This window comes from Myzus persicae, unplaced genomic scaffold (genome assembly GCF_001856785.1).
Source record: "Myzus persicae strain clone G006 unplaced genomic scaffold, MPER_G0061.0, whole genome shotgun sequence".
NCBI classification, from domain to species: Eukaryota; Metazoa; Arthropoda; class Insecta; order Hemiptera; family Aphididae; genus Myzus; species Myzus persicae.
In genome coordinates this window covers 283,927-309,352 of record NW_019100747.1, presented here as the reverse complement: position 1 = coordinate 309,352, position 25,426 = coordinate 283,927, and positions in this window count along the sequence as shown.

Below are 25,426 nucleotides of genomic sequence, written 5' to 3'. Positions count from 1 at the left end.
ATTATATAATGGAATATTATGGATAGGTATTGTAAACTTCCACTGACAATTGTATTGAATTACGCAACTAATAAATAATGTTTTTGTTAAGTGTTAAGTAATTGGCTTTTATTTCATATACAATATATTTTATAAACGCCATTCGCCAAAACGTCATTGTGAAATTATTTTATGAAAATTGTGACTAGGTATATTATATTATACACAGTAGGCAGGATTTTATTTCAGGGGGGGGGGGGGAATCAAGTAAGAAAAAAAGTGAGATTATTTAGTTTTTCAACGTTTTTTTCTAAAGCGAATTTTGGTAACAATATTTCTATTGACGATAAAATATCATTATTCTGTTCAAACCTATTTTCGAGATGTAAAATAAAACCATCTAAACATGGTAAAAAACAGATATTTTATTATACTCTTCTATTGAATTACATGAATAAAAATATTATAATTTATAACTATCCCTATAATTCTGTTTATTCGTAGTACGCGGAATTTTAATTTCAGTATCAAAATACATTTTACTACAAATTTTGCGGAGGGGGAGTCCGGACCCCACTAACCCCTCTCTGGCTACGTCCCTGATTATACAGTTCACAATTATTTCTTTTGTTATCGATGTAAGAAAAAATTACCAAGAATATAATTACCTACTTACAACATACTAAATGTTCTTTCCGGCCAAGGTAGAAAATGATATCGTCCACATAATCAAAAATAAATACGGCCTCATCTTTAGAGACAAAATAATTATTTTTCACACTGGGAGATGGAGGGGGCCAAAATATAGGGGGTGAATCTCTATGGATCTCTTATTGAGATCTGTCATTATCCCCCCTAATATAACACATATAGGGGAAGTGCTGAACACCCCCTATGGAATGTGCCTAACTCTAGGTTCTGAGACAAAAGTGCTATTTCTAATTACTAATTTGTTTCTGTAATAAAGTCTGGATCAATTTCTTTTATCGCGTCAAATCTAATGGGGGTTTCAGTGAAAGAAGTACCGAAAAAATATATTATATTATTTTTTCTATACCTACTGCTCCACCATGATCGTGTTTGGCCTAAGCCGACGGAGTGTGTAGTTTTTGAAAACTTTCATTATTAAGTATTGAAAAAGAAAATCGATCGTATGTATTGTACCAACATCGAATGTACGACTGGCAAAAGTATGGCCATTTTGTAATACAATTTATACCTATGCAGTCGGCGATGAAGAAAAAACGAGCATGTGATGACACTGCGGCAGTGTCGTTGATGCATCATTAGTAGTAGCAAACAATTCTCACTATTTTAGTGTTATTTAGCTACAGGCGAAATTTTTTTCTGTGAGTGTAGGGTCTCGGGTGTACTTAGTAACCCCAGTTTTGAAATTAGCACCGCCGTAATATTTATGTCATTATCAGTTAATTATATAATGACATATATTAATCATATTATTATGTACATTACAAAGCCATTATATCATAATACATTTATGATTATGGTGATTATGGAATGGAGGGGGTGAAGTCTTTCATTGTTTAATCCACGCGCAGACCAAATAAGACAAACAGAAAAAAAAATAGGTGCCATCTTCACCCTCACAGTTTTTCATTGAAATCGGCTAGGTCGAGACGTGATCGGAACTACACGCCATAAAACACACATTTTTACATATATCTTGTAATGCCATAATATTATAATGCCGCCGAGCAAGCCCAAATCTGTCCGCAAACATTGGCATCCGCATCGAAGACGCGGCTTCGAGTGCAGTGAAAAGAAGACACGGCGCAGCGACGCGCAAAGGGACTAACGGAAAGGAAAACAAAATAAAATAAAAGAAACACCTCCACGCTGGCGGGGAAAGGAAAGAAAAACACACGTGCCGGCGGCGGCGGCGACCCCGTCAATTTATTCATACGTTTCGGATGCGTGTGCGGTCGTGTTATATTTTCCGGTTTATATTTTTTCTCCATACTTTTCGCCGTTTTTTTTCCACTTTAGGACTGACGACGGCGGCGTTTTCCGCACACTCACACGCCAATGATAAAAAAAAAAAAAAACATACTCTTTACGCTGCAGGTTTTACATACATTATGACTGCAGACACTCACGTGCGACAGTAGAAGGTAGGTACGCGTCCTGTAAGTCCTGCGTTCGTACTTGCGAGGTGGGAATGTCGACTTGTGTCGTCAGAATTATTTGAGATTATTTGAGATCCTTATGACCACAGGTTTTTTTTAAACATAATGTTTCGTCGATCTAGATATTATTATAGTCGACGAAATTCAGACACCGACACGACAATGTGCGTGTGCGTTTACAGGATAATATTATAATATGCGTCATCGTTTCCTAATAACCCGGTGTCTGTCCTAATTATTATTTGCCACTGTACAACGTTTTTTTAAAAAATAATATTTTCATCGATTTATCGTTCGATAAGTACCTAGTCGTCGAAATTTAGACACAATCATAGCTACGCGTCTGTGTGTTCGCAGAATAGGTACCTAGGTGAGCCCCACGTTTGCACTTGCGGTAAGGTAGTGACTATCATATCGTCAGAATTATTTAAGATTTTTCCTCACGAGTCACCGTTGACCACAGTCCTGTACGATGTTGTTGTTTTTTTTTAAATACTGATTTCATTGATTTGTCGTTTGAATAAGTTTGGTAGGTAGTCGTTTACAAATATTCAGACACAAACATGACAGTGTGCATGTGTCCACCGTACCTATAATCCTTAGTGACTGTAAAGCAGTGCGGTGAACAATTTTTTTAAAAATCAGTTTTTCATCGATTTTTCGTTAGAAAGGTTATTTCGACGAAAATATCTAGACGTGGACACGGTAGTGACATCGTGTGCGCTTGTGTTTGCAGGGTACTATTATATGCGTCATCGTTTCCTTATAAACCCGTCTCCGCAGTAATCCTTCGCGACTGACCCGGATTAATCACGCCCGTTAGGGCACACACGCGCGTGCATAAATTCTCATAATGCATGCGGTCTTATGATATTATGCATGGTAATATAATGTTACATATCGGTAGATTATTAACAACAAAGTGATATGCATATTATATAATATGTATTATATCTTCGGAAAAGGCATAGTTTGTTTAATGAATCGATGTCCGATAACCGTAGTATTTATGTCGTGTTTTTTTTTACATAGGTATAGATACGATATTATCATTATTATTATTTCTGTTCCGCACATAACAATATTATGCCCTAAGGTTCGGAAAACGTACTTTTTAATCCGATCGCTTGTAGTTATTATAGATATCCCACGCGTTTACGATCAAAGTGCAAGTATTGCCGTTGTAATTTATTTCCATCGTATACATATAACTACATTATTAATGTTAAATGCGCTAATGACCATACTGCCCTGGACCTCATGCGTATGGTTTAATTATTGTGTTAAAAATATTATATATGCCTATCAGCGAGTTTGTTTGCTAATATCATTTATATAGGTAGGTTACATAAAGTTAGTGTTTTACAAATATAATTGGGTCTCAATACGAAACGAAGCGTAACATCAAGTTCTCCATCATATTTACTGCAGCTGTCCATTTTAATTGTTTCAGATTATTGTAATTATTATTTTCTATATAGCTGGCACTACCTAGATTATTCATGTCAAACTCAAAGTATAAAGTATATTGAATAGTTCACTGTGAGAGTTGCACATCCAAATTTATGTATAATTAATTATTCATTTTTAATTTTATTCATTTTTACTTACAATACTTTATAATACTTATGTATAATTCAATGACAGTTATTTCGAAAATAAGATAGAAAGGGTAACATAATGTTTACTTTTCACTAACATAGTTGGGAGACGAAATTACCTAATTGGTCATTACTATTAATCTCTGCGAGCCATAAATAAACGAGGCATATACAGTGTGTTTGACATACCTGACCTAGCTGGTAGTCAAATTATTATTAAACGCATCGTTTCCAAATTTTAAGCTTGATAAATGAAAAAAAAAATAATTTAATTTTTTTTAGCAATATCAGCTAACACTTTAGTATTATTTCCGATTTCGACGAGTATCATATTACAATGGGACCATAATTAATAAGTATATTATAAATAAAGAAATCAATCCAAAGACAAATAATTTTTTGATATTTTTTATTGTTTCTCCAAGTATAAAACAATACTACTGACATATATGTGGTGATTGTCAATCAGTTTTGGAAAAATGGCCACAGACAAGATTTTTTTAAAAATTAAACAGTGTTTTTAAATTTTTAAATTTAATGTAACAATTTTAAAATATTCCAATAATACGTGTCAAAGTAAATCTAGAAAGTATACTAAACACTGACTATTACTATGCTGTCTACGACTGTAATTGTGCATATTTAATGTAAAAGTTTTCAAACTTTGTTTGTATCGACACACCGTGGCCATTTGTAAGCCAAAATGTAGTGTTCTTTAGAAAAATAGTAAACATTACAACTTATCAAATTATAAATTTCAAATTTTAGTTTTTATTTTAAAAATTACTTTCATAGTTTCGAATGTAATATTTATTAGACTAAGAATTTAGCGATGAGTGTATTGGTTGTACTCGTGCTTTTTTGGATTCTAAGAGTACCGATTAATTAATTGATTTCATAATAATGAATGTTATTTATTTGTTTTTTGTTATTTTTGTGTCTGTGTACCGTTTTGTAGTATAAAAAATAACATTGGATCAAGTTGCTACTTTTGTGAGGTCAAAAGTGAACATTCTAGGTGTTTTTTTTTCAAAATATAATCAGGAAATACAAATAAGGAAAAACGGTAATCTTCAGCATTTGACCAATGTTATTTTATTTTGTTGTAATCCAAGAATAAATAATCGTTAAGATTTAAAATTTTCACCAAATAGGTAATAATAAAATTAGCAATTACTAGATAAGATACAATTTAAGAATTATTCCGTTTGTTTTTTTTGTAATTTCTAGATAGGTACCCGCTTATTTTAAATTATCTATTTTTTTTTTGTTAATGTATGATTCAATGTTCGTTTGTTTACTAATAAAAAATCTTATCAAACTACCCGATTTACTAATTAAAAATGAATTTCTATAATATAAATATAAATTATATATTATAATAAAATATTCTTAGAAACTTAGGTTAACTGCAAGCTTTACTTAAATGTAATAATAAATTAATTGCATAGAAAATTTAACACATATCCGTCATTACATTGAACTACTTTCAAGGTACACTCATCACCTTAAATTTTACCAACAGAGTGATAATAGTTAATTGCCCAATTTTTTTTATGACTTTACTTACACCGTTGAAAATTATACAATCCGCAACAAATTTGGAGTCTGAGAATAGTATGATAATACTTTGGGCTCTCAAACTGTGCTGTTGCTTATATATTGTAGGTACCTTTTATTGTGTAATATGTTATGTTTGTTATTATTCTCTCGGATATTATTTACAGAAAATTCTGACTGCAGTAACCAGCTCGTCGTTATCTCAGTTCGCCGGTGATCCATTCTAAACATTTCAATTTATTCAAACAACAGTGAATAGATAAAACTACCTTTCCCATCCTATATTATAATATCTTGGACTCGTGAGAAGTTATTATAGGACGATGCAAGTGTGCAAAGGTAACAAACAAGGACCTATCTAATCTTTACATTACACTTCGGAGTACGGGGTGAGTTCTAACATTCTAATGTTAAAAGTTCACTAAGACTTTCTGAATTATATTTCACAAGAACAAGATAAAATTAAATTTAACATAGGAGGCTTTGTTTCTATTTCAGCAGGTAATATATTCAGTTTAGTAAATGACATAATATTCTTTATCAGAATTTATAATGTGCCAACTATTTATTATTTAACAGTCCATTTGTAATTTACCATTTTTATGGCACTCAAAGAATATTTTTTATAAAAATTCATCTTAATATATAATTTAGTTAAAAAGTTATAATATTAGAAAAATTTAAAGCCTGATAATATTTTTTTTATTTTATAAGTCTATAAACTAACAGGTGATTAAGATTTAGAATTCCCATGATTCGCTTAATATGACCGTAGTTATGAAAAATCATAGAGAGATTTTACACGGAGATGAAGTTTGATAAATTATTTAAAATTATATTAAAAATATCATGTTTCAAACAGGGATTGATATTTTATGTTAATTCTAATATTTATAGACAATGGGTACATACTTGATTCATAAATTACAATTTAAAGTAGGTACCTATGTAGTTGTTTGAAACTGGAAAATAATATAATAGTATAATGAATGTATTCCATCTCTATAGTTCCTAAATGCTTGATGATGTTCGGTTGTATTAGCTGGTGAACGATATACACAATATCTAAGTGCGTTTATACGCTGAACAACCAACAAGGAGCAGCTTAGCAATCAGGATGGCCACCAGTTAGGCCACTATGCGTCTAATAATAAATGCCAACCGTACTACGGACTTTATCGGTGCTGTAATACATTATTCGTTGCCGAGAACACGTGTGGTGAGAAATTAGTTTACGATGATAATACGATTTAAAGTTAAGTTTACCTATTACAATATTATACGTAGCAGCTGCGTCTCATGGAACGTATTATATGGTAGACAATAGTTAGACACGAGTGCGTGTACAGTATAAGCATTACTGATGTAGTAGTTATTGTCAGTTCGTTATTCGGTAACAAGCCTTAAAATCTCCGGGCGAGTAATATCGAGTATTAAGTAGGTATAATATGTATACCTGAGTGGCTTTGAACTGAAAACCATTATTGTACACTCTCGATCCATCGCACAAACGGCGGACAAAACTCATAATAGGTATATTTTATTGGTAGTTTACTATACGTCTATACATATAAACTCTAATCATATTCTATCATTCTCGTTAGGATTACAAAGACGCTTTGAAGGCTTTGACTGGAATTGTTTCAAATCTACAGCGTACGTATACACTTACTATGTACATAGGTATTGTTGTTTATCAGTGTTGACAGGAGTAATTTCCTGTTTTTTTTTTTTTTGTTGCTCTAAATGTTGAATTAATTTAAGAACACTAAAATACAGTTGATAATGTCTGATAACCGAGCCTATAATTACGACTTATTTCAGTTTTAATAAGTTCAACACCAAAGTAAGTCTTCATCAAATTAATTAAATGCATACAAACGCAATAATGCTACAAAAAATTGATTTTGTGTTTCAATTAAATTGATTAATCAAATTAGTTGCATAATCATCAATGCCGTTACGATATGTTTTATAAAATCATATTATTTAACCAGTATTTAAGTGATGTAATGTTTATAATGTACTCCAAAGTACAAATATAAACTTACGATTTTGATTGAAATAACATAAGTAGTAAGTACCTACCCATGACTGAAAGTATCCGATCGTTACTTAACGAACTAAAATTAGCATACAAGTTGCATGTCAAATGTGTGTACAGCGTATTACATTGACAATTTAAATTGTGTTCGTTTATTTCCATAAACGTAATTTATGTATATCCTATTAATGTATTTGTGCATGAAGAGTTCAGTCGATAACAGCACGAGAAAATAATAAAAATAAAAATGTAAAAAAAGGATTTTGTAACGTATTAAAGTAAGTAGCTTTTATTTCAAAATGGTATTGTTTAAATTAAAATACGTCAATATTCAATAACTACTAGTATTTTTAGATGATGATTTATGTTTAGTAACAAAAACACTAGAAAGGTAATAAACTTTACCTGTAATTTGAACTAGTAAAATGTCACTTACTTTGACTGCCAGAAAGGTTAGATCTACATGGCTATTATTTTGAACTAGTTTACCTACGATTTATTCAAAATAAATTCTGAATTGGCTGAAATAATCTTTGGTTGAAAAAATAATGACAGATGTATCAAAAAATTAATTTAATGATAAAACAACGGAAGAAGAATAGACTTCAAAATAAATTCATAATAATTACTTCAGTCCGACATAAAACCTATTATAATCAACGAAACGAAAAATATTGTTAACAAGCTTAATACGTTTAATCAGTAAATTCAATTTTGAACTGCACAATTTCTATAACTGTTATTGAAATTAGAAAAACCGGCATCGACACTCTTAAAATTTAATTTTCAAAGTTGAAATTGGTAAAAACACTCTATCGCAAAATAGTCGCCAACTTCGCTATAATTATAATAAGTATCTAATATCTATATAAAAAACAAATTGCTGACCAACTTAACTATAACGGTACTAATGACACATTTGCTGATTTAAAAAGTAGAAAAGTTAGTTTATAATACACCTATACATTGTTTCACTATATTTATTGACATATTTTATCAACATTACTATACTAAGTTTAAGTATATTATAATAACGTGTTTTTTTTAATTTATTTTACTATTCATACTGTTGCAGATACAAAATACTATATTGTTTAAGTCTGTTTTAGCCTTTGCCCCCTTTACATATACATGTAACTGACGATAATGACATTTTAGGCCCCACAATTTTATTCTGTTCTGAGCATTCACAATTTGTCAGGATGGCAACATTAAAGAGTAAGATTTTAATTTTGATGTTTAATGAACCAAATTGTAATGGTACATTATAAACAAACAATCTTTGTTAGAATTTAATTCTAATACACTATTATGGTGACAAAATATTTTGAAAGTTGAACATTTAAGTTTATTATTTATTCATTATTAATTAATGCCTTTTATATTTATTTTTCACAGATATTTACAAATAATTTCCTTAATAAATTTAAAAAAATTAGCAATTTAATTATGAATTATATTTAAATGATACAGGTACTTTTCACTTACTAAATTGTCCTCCTTAAATTATTTTGAGTATTTACCAAACATTAGCATGGATTTTCTTTGTTCACATTTAATAAAAATGTAAATATCAAAAATCTTGTCGGTAAAATATTTTAATTTAACACAAATACTGATACAAAAATAAATTATAAAACCCGTCGTATTCAAATTTCCATCTAAATTTAATGACGTTTTGATGTATTTGGTTTTCAAAAATGTTATGATTTATAAAGAAAATACATTATGATGTATGCAAAAACTGTTGATTTTAATGTTTTAATGTTGGAATATAATTATTCTAAGTGTTGTTTTTATATTTTATAAATATAATAATTTAAACAAAAATACTTTCTTTGATGGTTGTAGAATATTGTTTAAATCAAATCTATAAAATCACCAATGTTATAAATTGTATTACATCCGTTGAATCCATTAACTGATTAAAAGGGTAATTTTTGATTGAAAACATAATATTTAAATGTTATCCGAAATGCCGGTGGATCATTTAATGATTGTTTAATATATTATAATTCCATTAATATTTTTAAATAATAATACCATTGAATATTATACAATTAAATTTAGAAGAAATTTTGATTGATAAAATCAATTGTATTTAAAAATGTCAAGGTAATAATTATGCAACAATTTAAAGAATTTGTTTCCCATATTTATAGGACCTATAAATATCCTCAGGGCCCAGTGAATACTGTTCAAAACCAATTTAAAAATAATATAAAAATATTATTCTTGAACATCAATATTACTGCATGTATTGTTGAAGCAATTCCAGTCAAAGCCTACAAAAGTTTTTGTAGTCTTAACGGGAATGATATAACAGTACATATTATTTAACTTTAATGACTATAGATTCTCATTGAATATTATTTTTAATTGTATAGTTGTTATATCATAATTTGATTATAAATATACTATTATCAGTGATTATTGTAATATTGTAATCATTTCTTTAAATGTTGATACAATACCTAAGATATTTTGAACTAAAATTAACTTAAGATGACAACATAGCATTTCGAATCGGATTTAGTTTTTCGTTATTATGTATAAATATGATAGTTTATTGGTTTGATAACTTGAATTAAAATTTAAAAATCACATTATCCACGTATTATTTGTTGAAAAACAAATTTATTCAATTTTATATTCTTGATGATATGTGATATTATGGATAATATATGCGTTTTGACTTCAATTTTATATTTAAATGTGTTATAAATAAATAGCTGTCTTCTAAATATTAGCGGTATGATAATAATTTGATTTTACTCGTAGGACTCTGGGTATAACAATATGTCACTGTATCAGGGAATTGAGTCAAAGTAATTATTATATAGTAAGTCTTAATGTCTTGAAAACTGGCCTGGCTTAGTAGCAATCTTGACTGCTACAAACGAATACCCCCAAGGGTTGCGTATGTGTGGAAAGTTTGTCAAAACTTTCAAGTGTTCACCCAGTTCTGCACTCACGATTATTATTTATTATGAATGAGATTTTCGTGGAATATGAAATGTGTTGTTATGTATTTACTAATACAACGCGTATCCATGAAAAACTGCACTGACGCATGTTGGCCATTAATGTGATGGCTGTAACATGTCAGATTTAAACTTTATTAAACTGTGAACCACGAACGGTTTTTGGTTATCGAGTAAACTATTTTTTACGATAATATAATACGTGGGATCATGAATGTTGATGTATGACAGCCGATGATACAGTCGAGAAACTTCACTAATGACCTGCAAGAGGATATTGTGGTCAAAGATAGTACCACGAAGGATGTCAATGCACTTAAAAACACAGAGAAACAAAATAGTAATTGGTTCAATAAGTAAAACCGTGGTCGTTTTTAATAACAACGAAATCATCAGTCAAATTCACCTACATACATTCGACTAGGCAGTGCAATTATTCCAGTTATTGATGTTGTCCCTAACACAGTAGATGGATAAAAAATATTAATATAATATTCCTAAACAAATAACCATTCATAAATTATAATGGCGTTGAGTCATTGCGGTATATACTAAAAAGTAAACAGATTTAAAATAAAATAAAATATGTACGAATAACTGTATTGAACATTTAGATTGTACGAGGCAATTTAATTTTGTTATTTACTGTTATAATTATTGATAGGTATATCAATTGTTGTATATATTTAAATATTTTAGGTGACACCCGATATTGTATAAATATTAAATTATATAAATGTTATTTTGTATAATATTTATATTACAATTTAATATTATTACTATTTTTAAATCTTATTTTTTTCTAACGATTAATAAGTAATAGCTTCCATGGCAACAGCAGTTTGGATATCGATTGAAGCAAAGACGCGCGAGAGTAGAGAGAAAAGATAATATCCCAAATTGATGAATTTGATTTAATTAAACAATTATTGCAGAATACCATTTAACTCGAACAATTTTGCACCATCGATGCCCTAAATAATCGTAAAAACGTCTGTAGTGAATTTAAATCGTCGTATTATGTACCTAGGAGACCCACACAGAATCCAATTTTAAGTTTAGAAAAACAAATGTAATTATTGTTGTAAATATAAATTATTTGTATATTTGTTTAAAGAACAAAATACACATTTATGGAGAACTTCACCTCATAAAACCAATAAATACTTAGTACTTTGATAATACGAACTCCCATATTTAACTCACTTATCACATTGTTTTTATGAAATTATTTATTTATTTTTAAATTTAACATAATACTAAAATAAAAAAAATTAAAAAATAATATAACAAATGTTAATGTAAATATATTATTTTGTTTACAATTTGTACATTTTTCTTTTTTGATTCGAGTGAAATAAGTCGTAAGTATCATTATAACAAAGATTTTTTATCACTTCTACAATATTCAACACAAGAAGTATTTTGAAAGTTTCAAGTTACCTATTCATCTCAGTAGTTTATGGCTCTAAATGAGCGTTAAAACTGTAATAATATCATAATCGCTGACCCACACAGAAATCTTAGAATAATAATATTTAGTTTACATATTAACATATAGTATTATATTATATACATAATATTTTATTGGAAATTTATTTGGCAATCAAAATCGGAATGTTTACGTAATTATATTATACAAAACTCTACTGTGCTAAAACCAACTTGTAAAATGTGATGATGTTAGTTATCTTATAAAAAATTGTCTGCATACTTTATATTTTTCATGAATGACAAATTATTATTATAAACCAATGAGTTAAAATTGTTGCGAAAACCAAAACAAAATAATATTACCCAATCAAAAATATATCTCGTAACTGATTTAATGGATTTTAAAGGTATATTACCATGATGGATTTTATTCTTACAAATTAAAGGAAATACCAAGAGTTGAGCAACTGTCAGTGTTTATAAATACCTCGGATAGCGAGTGAGTCGAATTTTAACCCTATTATTAATGTCTTATAATCGCGATATTGAGCCTATTTTTTTAAATACACAGGATAAATCCTGCATTCGGTTGAAAGGTTGAAACACGAGTGGTTAAAGTTTTCCGTAAGACAATGTTTCGATGAAAATTCGATAAACGGCATACAGCAAGCTGGTTATCGCTTTTCGTTCTATTCCATTAGGTTTCCCCATGCTCCAGGTTTAGAAGGAATGAAAAAATACCTTAGGTGTATAATAATATACTCGTACGTGTTCTATATATATATTTTAAGTGTAACGCTCGCCGGGTTTGGTAGATAACAACAGTTTATTGACGTTTTCTACACATTTCTTGGGACGATAAAAAATATTGAATGGTTCGGTGGAAAAAAAATACTGTAATAATAATTGGGAGACGTAAGTTAGCGTAGAGTACACAATAATATCATCAAGAAATGAAAATTAAATGTAAAAATTAATTTAAAAATTCTAAAATAAACGAAAAAGTTACATGCATTACGTTTTATTATAACGAGTTCTGTCGATAACGATTTTTCACACCGATCAATTAAATTCAGGAACTGTTAATACAATCCAGATATAACTCTTATAATTTACCTCTTATTTTTTCTAAATATAAGGTATTGTTTTTATACTTTATATTATAATATAAGGACTATATAATAAATTATAACATATTATTAAGTCTTCGAGGCGATTTAAATGGTTTTTTTTTTTTTTTTTAATTGATCCTGAGCCCGGCAACTGTGGCCATTAGCTATTAGTAGGTACTGTAGGTTTTTGGAACGGTAGGGGGAACACGTGTGTGTTTGTTTTGGCAGAATTTCGAATGGGGCACCCGTAGGTTTCTGCCATGCCCCGGGGGTGGGGGATGGCAGCACTTGCTCTCCGGTCACCGCGACTTGTCCGGAGAAAAATGCCGCCCGGTGGCCGAGGATCGAACCGCGACCGGCTGCGTCGCAGCGGAAGAGTCAGACCACTCGGTCACCTCGTCCCCTTAAATGGTTTATTTTTATGATTTTATTGTCTATTATGTAGATTTTACTTATTTTAGATTCAATAAGGGAATTTATGTACATTTTAATAAAACTGATTTACTAATTATTGTTTATTAAAATATTGTATTAATTCAATAATAATTATTATGGTTTAAAAATAATCAGTGCGTAATTTAATCATTTTGGGTTATCTTAAAGCTATAATTACCCTTGTACTTATTGATAATATACTTTCTAGTTAATGATTTCAGATTATACTTACTCATGTCTCGTATCGTACTTTGATGTAGACCTTACTTAAAAAAAATTATGGGTAATAAAATATAGCACCACGACAGGGGTGTAGCTATATTGCCTAACCAGAACGCCTTGTTTGGCAATTTAAAGGTTAATACTATTCAAGAGCATAATTATTGCTATAAGCCTATAAAGTATAAATGATGCTATACATCATCTTGTATGATTATTGATAATTTATTGTAGAACAAAAACTTTTTAAGCTGGTCTACCTCAAGGCACAGTTACTGTCCCCCTACTTATCATTTATCAATTTATTCATCTCTGATCAACCAAATTCGAACCAAATACTTGTCTGCAACTTTGTCCATTCTATTTTATTTTATTTTATTGCATATTCATATATTAAAAATAACTACCAATAATATAATTTTAACTTCATGATTTATATTGTATCAACTTTAAGTAGTCTGACACGTTAAAAGCTATCATAGCCACTAGTGCAAATTCCTATCTAGCCTCCTTTTACGTCCGAAATCACCTCAACCATCTTGAAACCCGATATAGAAAATGTTGGATTAAAATTAATGAAAACAAGCCCATTCACAGTGGCGCAACACCTTCCCTCTCTGACGGTGGATATACCAGCCACTTGTTCCTCTCAATAATCAACCAATATGTCCTATTATAGCCCAATGTATACGGAATTCGCCAAACTCATTACAAGCGTTTCAATAACCAATTAAATCATCACCGCAAACCACTTATTTCTCAACTCACATCTATAATTTTACCTGATAATCTTCAAAAGAGACTTAGAAATACAGTGGTATCATAACCTGCCGATATGAGTGTAATATTACAATGCATTGGGTATTATGTAAAAATAAAAATAAAATAAAATATCCTTAAGTGCAAACGCATATAAGTAAGTTAGCTATATGCAAGTTAGATTAGGTTGGGGAAATCGATTCACTCTGTCTTTTCTTTTGTGTGTACTCATAAGTCATAGTTAATCAATAATTAAGATTTTCATACATTACTACAACAAATTGCCAAATAAAAATATTATGTTAAAAAAAAAATTAAGTTGGACAGTAAACTAGTACCAGTTGAAACAATTATGATCATACAACAATCATGCATGTTTCGTTTTATTTAATGTTAAGATGTTAATAGTATCATATCTCATAAATTATAAGAAATTGACTTGCAAAATATGCTTATGACTCTGAAACATTGATAGATGATCATAAAAAAATAATTTCTAACAATATTTTAATAATATGATTTATTAGCTACTAATATGTAGTAGATGTAAAGAAAAACTGTTGTTGATAAGTAGATTCAGCACCAATGAAACATATAATATAAATATCACAAAGTAATTTATTCATTAAGCAGTACTTCTTTTAACCATTAAACTTAACATGTGAGACTTAACCTGTTAACTAATTTATTCGATATTTTTTTTGTGGTTTTCATAAATTATTAAAATTTTTAGCGATTTAAATACATTCGTTCAAAATGCTAAATTGCTTCCTACATAATTCTTTCATATTTACTATAATACTTTAAGTAATACACTTGTTATAAATGGCATTTTATTTTTTAAAGTAAGTAAATAAAATGAACGATGTAATTTTAATGACAAAATAATTGTTTATCATTTTTATAAATTTTTAAAAAATTTAAATTAAGATAAAAATGATGGTATGGAAAATAATTTTATTCCCAGTATATTATACTAAGAAAATTTAATAGTGCTTCTAAACGTTGGAAGATTAATGACTATATACATCATCACATATTTTATTTTAATATGCTGCTATAAAATATATAACCAAAATGAAGTTGATGCCTGAAACAAGCTTATTTTTCAAAGAAAAATCACTTTGTTCAATTTAAACTATTAAAAAGTATAAATTAGACCTTTATAAATTCCACAAAAATCATACTGATGAAATTATCAAGTTGGTAAATGTATACGATATGAGCTTACGTATTATATAAACATAATATCTAGCTATGATATCAAATATATATATCACTGCTAAAAATACCGTAGAAAATCTAAGAATATGATGATAAAGTACATCAATATAACAAAGTTAAAAATTAAAATATGTGAACTTACACACATACGATCACGTGTATGCAAATCATGGTTGGAGTATAAGCTTGGCCACATGACGGAATCATTAAAACAACTGTTTGAACTTTTCTAATCAGTAAGGCCAGCAGTTTTAAGTGACCCTCTCCCCAGCATAACCTCCAGTTGTTTATTGAAAACAGATGTTATATTTTATTATTTTTAAGACAAAATCGATTTCTATAATTTTACAGGGTAGCCTTTTATTTTTCTTTAACAAAATATATATTATTATTTTACTATGGTATTATTTTAATCAAAACTTGTTTGAATCAAAGGATTGACTTAACACATTTCTTGCACAGAATCATAATTATAATCCTTAATAGTGTCTACAAAATATAATATATTAACACAATGATTAAAATTGTTAAAATGAATGATACATTTCAAATGAATTGATATGTATAATAATTGATCATTTTAGTACTTGTCCTTCAACTCTTTGTATTATATTATTTTTTATTTAGCTGAGTGTTAATGTGGCCGTATACGACGCACAGTACATCTAGCGCCCTCTAGCGTACTTTGAGTAGTAGAACGAGTGATATTATTGTATGTTGCTGACGAGTATTGGCAGATGTATTGTGAATTATAAAATTTTAAAAATAATAACTACTAAGTAGACATTTATAAACAAACAGGTAATTTAGGTAACACATATTTTATTATTAGCCGTAAACGTTTTTTAAGTACTTAATCCTTTTGGTAGCAGTAGTTGCAGCCATGGAGGTGATTCAAATTTATTATACACAGATGAATGTCATTTTACAGTGTTCACAATTAGACAGAATATTATGATAATATGATATAAATATATAATCTATTTTATGAGAAATTATATTTTGATCCATGAGTTACACAAATTATGCCGTGTACTAAGCAAACGAAACACCTGCAACAATATCCGTGTTAATATGATGTTTTTTTCACAATTATAGTTCAATTTTAGAGTTATGAGCATTTTCATTTATGCCATATTATATTATTATATGTATATGTATAACTTGCTAAAAAATTAAACTATTGTAAAAAACCAACATAGGAACAGAGATAATTATCTTACCATCAAGTTTCATAATGTTATGCTCATTCGCTCTAATTCTTAAGCCAACTAAATGAAACGTGATCTATAGACCCTCAAGTTTGCTATGTTACGCTCTTGTAAGATTCCTCATATCAGATACTCATACTTGTATTGGTATTTTGTTTGGACTGAATATCAGCCCTCTTCGACGTAAGGGGAATGGACACAGTTCTTTAAGATTTTTTTGTTATAATCTTGTATCTATTATTTTATATTCAAAGTCCCTATAAAATGTAATATGATTGTTAAGTAATTGATATACGTGGATTGTATATAATATTATGTAGAATGTACATAACATATTCATGGACTTATGTTTTTGCAAGTGCGTATAAGACTAATTATATTAACATTTTAACACAGATGTAGATTATATTGAATATCTTCACTAATGAATCTGGTATTTAGAGAGTAATTTTTATTTTATTCATAGTTTTTGGTAAAATAAAAAATGACCGATCGGCCATGAACTGCAGTTAGCTGTACAGCTTATGGATAATATAAAGCAGAGGACTAATTTTATTCGTGTACTTAACTAACTTTTTTTTTAAATTCAAACAAAATAACTAATGTAATAATGAAAATGTGATAAAGTGGTGTAATAGATAACTTGCAACTTAAATAATTATTAAAAACGAATTCGGAGATAAAGTAAATATTTAGATTCTGAAAAAGTTGTTTCAGAAATCTTTGCATATCGGGGTCATATTAAATGCTACAATAGCAGTAGTGGTACGCAGTGTTCGACTTGGAAAAATTAAAGTTGGGGTACTCTGTTTACTTAAAAAAAAGAGAGTCTCCATCACTTGTTAAACGTTATTGAGTTGTGGGGGCTATACCACATAATACCCCTGTTTAAATCATATAAAAATATTTATAAATAATCAATTTAAAAACAAAATACAAATATAAATTAATATAATAGGTAATTAGTAACTACAACTGCAGTACATATTATATTACTGTACACTATATTATAGTTATACGCAATATCAAACTCAAAATGATAGTAAAAGTAAATGAATTATTAGATTAGTAATAATTAGATAATTAACTAATTAACTCGTAGATCCGTGTTCTTGAAATAATCTATAAGATAAATTATGATGATATCTCTCGCATTTTGATAACAAATGCGGAATAATGTAGAATCCTGTGAGTGCCCCTAAAAAACAATAGTAGAGGTACTCAAAAATGTCTGAAAAATAAGTTGTAGTACTCTGTCCCCCTGAGTCTACCCAAAGTCTAGCACTGATGGTACGAATAATATTAAAAAACTCAACATACTGTAACCAATATTAAACTGCCAGAAAATATATTTTACTTGCAAAGAAAATATACATTTAAATTAATATTTAAATCCGTGAAACTTTAATCAGTAATCACGTTCTAGATTTTTTTTTGTTCGGCATAATTACGAAAATTCAAATATAAATTATTAAATTTAATCAGGTTTAATGCGTTTAATATAATATTGTGTACTATTATTATAACTCTCGCAGCACGCTGTGTGTACCTATATTGCATTTATTTTTATCAAGTGAAATTTTATGCGCAGTGTTTGTTCCAGTGATTAATAAATGAGTTTGAAATTATGTTTACAAAAAGTCACAAATGGTGTATGATAATGGTGCCCAGATAAAAATAACACGGTTTATCGGTAAAAGACATTTTTTTTTTAATACGCTCTGAATGCATAGGATGGCATTTAAAACTATTAGAATAAATTAACCTACAAAATTGTTTAGTCGTATTATATTATTATAAATAAGTACCTACATTATTTACATAAATAAATATCATAAATTGAGCTTGTGGTGTGTAGTAACTAAGCTGTATAGACTATAATATTGAGTGTACTTTATAGTACTGCTGGGACTTAACTACATGTAATGGAATAGTGCACGTGCAAACGTAATATTATGTATTAACATTGTTAGAGGTGGATACTAACCCAGTTCATTTAGGTCAGTGGCTCTCAAACTTTTTGTTAGTTTAGCCTTTCTGTTGCTAAGAAAATACATAACTTATGAAAAATGAAGCATGAATGATTTTCTTATTAATAATAAGAGCAATTCGACCAACTCGCAACTAATATCGTTTCCAACTTCAAAACAAAAATAATATTATTAATAAAACGATAAATAATGACATATAATGATAAATGACATGATAAGCCAAATATTGTTCCATTTTAATGCACTTCAGGGTTAGGCACAGATTGAGAACCTCTGCTTCAGGTCATTCCAAGCTACAACTCTTAATGAACTCGACAGACGACAATTATACGTATATCCTTATCATAAAGTTACAATTATATACCTAAGTCATCAAACTAATACCATTATAATAATATTGTATACGATATAGACGAGAAGTAGGTAGGCAAAATCATAGCACGATTTTGAGAATAATGGTTGCGAATTTCGTTTTTGAAACAAAGTACCTAGAATTCCGTTGTTAAGCGTTTGGAGCACGAGTGAATTTATTTTGACTCGAGACTTTATACCAACTATTTCATGATGGATTACACTTTATGGCCCAAAAAAAACCCCAATTAATTGATTTGTTCAAAAGTATATACTTACTCTTCAAATCTGCTTCTAATAGAATGTGTATTTCGAATGATATTTTAGAAATCATTCATATTACTCAATATACATATATTTTGATTAATTTGAACATAATAAGAGATAATAGCAAATCAAAGAGTAAAAACTAAAGTAAACGTGTAGAAAAATAAAATATGTGTAAATAAACTTGTGTTGGTAACATTTTAATATTTGTTATGGAAATTTCAAATTTGTTAGTAAACGGTGTTAAAATGTCAACTTTATTTAATATTTTATTCTCAGATTTTCACTAATTATCTGTGAAGGGACTTAATAATATTATAATGGAGATGCTTTCTATGGATTTTTTTTTATTAATTATTTGTATAATATAGTAATAGCCTAAACAAAATATGGCGATGAATATAGGGAGAAGTGATTAATTTTGAACATACAATATTAATGGGCAAAAAAGCTTTTATCTCCTTTATTCATTTCGGGATGCAAACAAAGAATGGTGTATGCTTAATACATCGTTTAACCTATTAGTGTTTATGCATATTGCACACAATACATTTTTTTATTGCAATAACCTAGTAAATATATTTTATTGTACATAAAACAATACGCGTATATAGTAAAAACTCAATTTTATAAGAACTCAACGGCCAAATATATTTTTTAAAAGAGCATATTTCAAAACATTTTAATACAGCTATTTCTAAGTTAATTATGCATGGGATTTTCGGTTATAAAATATTATAGTAAAGTTTGCTAAATATTTTCACAACAAGCGTTATTTGGTATTTTAAATTAGTTAAGTGTTATAATATGCGTGAAATATTTTATCCTTTCAAATGTAAGTTGTTAAGCCTTTAAGTTTGAATAGTAATATGTATACCTTGGTTAATTCGTTATGCATTATGAGTAAATTAAAAATTAGTAAGTATACTCGAAACGTTTTCGTTTTTAGTATTTCATACCCTGTTAAAATTTACAAAGTTAATAAATTTTCCATGGTAACGTATAACAGTGTAAGTTAATTGCATACACAATATATCGTAGGGCGTGTGAACAGAGAAAGGGTCTAATTTTCAAGACGTGTTTAAAGACATCTGATAATCATTTGCACATTATTTGCACGTCACACATCACACCAAAGAAAAGTAAATAAATTGTATTCATAATATTATGATTCATAAGTGGAAAGTGGCCAATATTACGTGATACGAAAAAAGGTGCGCTATACACACAAAAGTTTATAATTAGGAAACTTTTTTAATACCGTCAGACCGTTTTGGAGGGATTTGGTGCTTTGAGCACATTGCCGAAATAATAATTATATCCATTAAGTGTAAGAAACGGTAAAAAAAAAATAATGAAAAATAAACCGAAACAAATTTCACCTACCAGGACAAACTCTTTTGTTATTAAACTAGAATATATGGAAAAGCAACGTCGTCCGGAATTTATAATAGGTAGAGGTGTACATATAAATGTACATTATAAGTTTTATAAACCTTTTTTATTGTTTAAAAGACTTAACTTTTACATTTTAAAATAAATTATGTGTAAAACACTCAAAAACCATAAATAATATAATATCTTTACCTATCTGTAATATTTGTTGTGTATAATATTATTACGTTGTAGGTAAGACTTCATAAAATACATAGAGAACAGTGGTTATGCTAAAATCATTAATCATTAAATAATAATGTAATTTGTGTTATATTTTATATTTTAGTTATTTTAATACTAAAGTAGCGAAATCTTGAACATAGGTCGAATATTGGTAACTAATTTTGTTTCACACATTTCAGAGTAAATAGCTAGCGTTGTGTTATTAAAATTAAATATTTATAATTAATAATGCATTTAAAAAAGGATTTTACAATTAAATTATTAATATTTCTAATTATGTTTTGATGGTTGTTTGTAATTTTTTCTTCAGCCTTAAGAAACTATTGATAAAATCATACAATTTACCACTTCAAAGTACCAGTTCAATCTAAAAGAAGTATTCGACAAGAAAATGTTTTGGGTTATGCCACCCAACACAGATATAGTAGGAATTTTAAGAATTATTTTTAAAAAAATGTTTAAAAGTTTAAAAATTTCAATTTTCCTTTCATTAATTTTTGATCAACATACTTGTCAATGAAAATTGTTTCATTTGAAAATATATTGGCTTTAAATTTAAAAGTTTAGCAATTACAATTTACATAACACAAATTGAACAGAATTGAAGTTATCAGTGTGTGACTTTTTGACATAAATATTTTAAGATGGGAAAATAGGGACAGCAATATTTCAAACATAATTCCTTGAAAATGCGAATCTCATTACACCGAAGAAAATATACAAGCCGTAACATAAAATAAAAACTTCCGGTGAAACATATTAAGTAGAATTTCAAAAACGTAATTTGAAAACATAAAGTTAATTTAATGTTATAATTCTTTAATAGAAATCTGCTTTCTTTAACATTTTTTGAAAAATGAAAAACATTTGAAGTTTTATATGAATATAATAATTATATGTATTAATTATTAAGTATTATACTATTATTTAAGCTTAACATTATTTAAACTGTAGAATAAATTGTTCATTAATGAAACAATATATTTATGTATTTATTTTGAAACATGTTCTAAGAAAATCAATTCAACTTTCATGTTATAATATTTACGACCCTCGTCATAGGTGATTTTGTGACTTAAACTCTAGATGCTCTTTCAAATTTTCTTTTTTTTTTTTTTTTTTTTTTTTTACAAGAAATATACAATCTATACAGATAAGCACAATAAGTATATGTGAGATAGGGGTAACAAAGCATTAAGGGGTTACGTGAGTAAGAAGCCACCCATCGGTAGTACTTAGCTTGTTTATTATGTGATTATTATAACTTATTAGGATTAGGTTAGATGATCCCTACACCATTTCCTTTTGTAAAATATTTACATGGTTTTTAAGACCATTAGCATTAAATTGTAAAACTAGGAGGGACTTATTTGTAGCAGAATTATTCATTTTTTTTTGCCAATAAGCTTGAGATTACCTGAGTAAGTAGTGAGATTAATGGATTGATGAGAGTTTTAAGCTCGCTTACAAAGCTTGCCATTAGCGAATTAATATCGGGAGTAGGCAGAGGAATATTAGATTGTGGATGTTGACCTTGAGTTGCCTGAGCATACGTTTGAGGTTGGCTAGGAGGAGGATTGTTGGAAGTGGTATTGCGTGGGTGGCTATCTTGTACATTGTTAGGCTTATGACTAGAGTTTACATGTAATTTTTGATTATTTAGGTTGGTTTTCTTACGTTGCTGGAGGTTTTTGTAAACTGTGCATCCCCTGTAGTTTGCAGGGTGGTTACCTGTGCAGAGGGCGCATCGCATTGGGTCTTGACGTGAATTTGGACAGGCAGATGAAGAATGGTCATCACCGCACCGGACACAACGAGGACTATATCCGCAGTAGGCTTTGGTATGACCATAAGCTTGACAGTTCTGGCATTGACTAATAATTTTAGGCTTGTGAGGTTCTTCTATTTTTATTTTTGTGTGCAATAAGGATTCAAGTTTAAAAATCTCATTTGAGTGATCTGTTGGCTCGAGGTCGACAAAAAATAATGGCAGGGGTATTTTGCTAATTCTGTGAATAACCTGCGTAACTTGTCTGACTTCATATAAGCGAAGTTCGAGTTCACTTTTGATCATTTCCGTTGGAGTGGATGGGTGCAAGTTACGAATAACTATACGCATGGGTTTATCTTCTTTTAGCTGGAATGTATGGAATTCAGCTTCCGCATCTCTTAAGTAGTGAACTAGTGTTCTATACGCTCCTGGATTGGTAGTTTGGATTTTTAAATGATCAGCCGTTGACTTGCAGATAAAATTATCGACACCTATTAATTCAATTAGTTTTGTACAAACACCAGGGAAGTCTTCTACGCCTCGTATGAAAATTGGAGGGGGTGGTTTAGAGTAAGTGAGAACTGGATCTGGATCAGCAATTGACTGTTTTTCCTGTGCAGTAGTTTCAAAAGTTTCTTCTGTAGATTCCGGTGGTTTTAATACATCAAATCGGTTAGGAGTCGCGAATAGTTTTTTGCTTACATGTTGAAGTAGATTTGGTGACGATGGTTCTGAACTGGACGTACTAGAGTGATTGCGTTTATCACTATTAACAGGTGTCTTCGGTGACCTGGGTTTAGGATTTGCATTTGAGGTCTTGTTATTAAGATTTGCATTATTTGTATTATTATGATTACGGCTGGTCATATTTAAATGTTTAACTGTAGAATGATAAGTTTTCACGGACTGCGAAGTCGATTAATTACGCCGAGTAGCGTATATTATTATAATATTATTATAATATTAATTATTATCGTAATCGCGTGGACAAAGGTCACCGCCGCGGCGATGCCTCGTAGTGAGATTAGGTATATTATATAACCATGCACTAAATACGTATACTTAGTAAACTTAAATCTATTTCCACAAATAAAGGCTGGTTTTGGCAGCTGGTAGACACTGGGGTCAGCAATTACACTAAGAACTGAGTCGTTTGATATAAAGAACGAAAAATTCCGACAAGTTTGAGCGACATTACATTAAACAAACGCGGAGGCATGAAAAACAGTTTACCACGTCTATTTTCCAAAATTCTTCAACGCCAAATTAAAAGAACTGTCATCGTATTTTTATAAGCTAAATCATGGATATGCATTTTTTACTAAATTATATGTTGGTACATTTTTATCGTACAATTAGAACTGCTGCAGGAAAAGCGTTAGTCACTATTGCGTAAACAATCTTAAGCTTTGTTTTTACTGAGATAATTTTGTTTTTTTACAATAAACTAAGCCCAACTAACTCATCTGGTTCACATCAGAAGGCAGAAATTAACTAGATTATCTTGTTAATTAATGTGTTTGTCAGCTATAAGTCATTGTTCGCACATTTGCTTATGGTACCTACTATGAACCAATTTTTTTTATATAGGCAGCTACAATAAAAACGAATGATATTCTCAACAAAACCGTTTATTGTAGACAAAAAAAAACACTTATGCTTAATGGTTAAAACTGTCTATCTTTTAAATGTTTTATTTTTTATACCATCAGAATCACTAATATCGCACATAGACATTAGTAATATTTTTAATCAAAACCTACACTCTTACTGACAGTGAAGCTCTGTTCATCTATTTTTGTGTTAGAAAATATTAAATCATTGGTTAACTAGGCATTTTTTAACTTTGTACTTTTATCATTCCGAGTTGTCAATATTTTCTTCCAAACAAATATCACTTCTCCGATCACTTTAACGCATGCATTTTAAAATTAACTTTTTTTAATAATTAATATGAAACAAAATTCAATGACAGTAACTTATTACTATTTATAATTGGATTAGGTTGATCAACCAAGTTAGTATAAGTCCTACTCAGTGTTGCCATTTATGTTTTTGCTAAACAAATATACAATATACCACCGACATTTTACTAATTCACCTATTTTTATTGAAATAATTTAACACTCGAACAAAAGACATGACGGTGAAAACAGCTTCGAGTAAACTGAAAACAAAACACTTCAGTAACTATTGACAAACAATGAACATTAAAAACACCTTTATAATAATATACTGATAAGCATTAAACGTAAAAGACTATGCAAATGTGTAACGGTGTGCGATATAATATTATATATTTTATTTATAGTTATTCAGACGACCATTTCCGAGAATATCAAAATAATGAGAATAATAAATATAAGTATTAGTTGAAACACCATTGTGCTTGTACCATGTATAGTAAATATTTTATCAACAGCACAAACCTCAAGTTGCCGGTGATAACTAAAAAATAATTTTATTTTGTAAATATTTATGAGTACCTATATTATTTTTAGACTTTAGAGAACAACTACTTTCATTAGATTGTAGAAGCCAGAAGGAAACCATTTATGATTTTAGGTTTTTAAGAACACTCTACTTTACGTATTTTGAAATTTTTGCTGTTATTGAGCATAATAATATCTAATTTAATTATTTCCATTATATATTTGTTCTTTGTATAAACTTATATCCTGCAGCTTCTAAAATTTAACTTTCTACGATATAATATT